Source organism: Manacus vitellinus, unplaced genomic scaffold (genome assembly GCF_001715985.3).
Source record: "Manacus vitellinus isolate BGI_N305 unplaced genomic scaffold, ASM171598v3 scaffold_12_pilon, whole genome shotgun sequence".
NCBI lineage: Eukaryota > Metazoa > Chordata > Aves > Passeriformes > Pipridae > Manacus > Manacus vitellinus.
In genome coordinates this window covers 4,872,151-4,872,900 of record NW_021938949.1, presented here as the reverse complement: position 1 = coordinate 4,872,900, position 750 = coordinate 4,872,151, and positions in this window count along the sequence as shown.

Sequence of the window (750 nt, the reverse complement as noted above, 5' to 3'; positions counted from 1 at the left end):
ATGGCAACCCCCAAAATTCACCCTAATTCCAGGAGCAGCTGAATCTCCTCAGGTGCCAATTAAACAGGTGATGCAGCAGCAGCTGCATTTCATCAGCACCTGCTTTGTGTCAAGACTGAAGTCACACGAATGGCCTTAAAAATGAACATTTGAGTGTAACAACAAAATGAGGTGCAAAATGAATTGAATTGAGTGACTTTAACCCTGTGGATGCTGCAGGGCCGGGTCCCCTCAGGGGCTCTCTGGGTCCCAGGGCAAACGTGGCGGGGGCAATACAGAGCCTCCCCTTGGTTTCCACCACTTGCTGGGCTGAGATCCCGCTGGAATCCTCCTGGATTTCCAAAACAAGCAGGAAAATGTGTTATTGTGGGCATGCACCAGTCAGAAAAGCAGAGTCCCAGGCCCAGGAGTTGCAGTGAGGGGGGGACCAGTGTCTTCTGCTGTGTCTACAGTGAGGACTAGAAGAAATGGCCTAAAGATCAGAGAAGATTCAGATGTTAGAAGAATTCTTTGCACTGTTTGGGTGCTCAGGAATTGGAAGGGTATGCCCAGAGAGGTGGTGGAGTCCCCATCCCTGGAGGTGCTTAAGAAGCGTCTGGATCGGGCACTGGACGATGTGGTTTAGGGTTTTAGGGGTTACAGCGACACTGGTACACTGACAGTTGGGTTTGTTAGTCTTAAAGGTCTCTTTCAACCTTGACTATTCTATGATTCCATGGGAAATCCATGATTCCACGAGGCCCGCCCGCC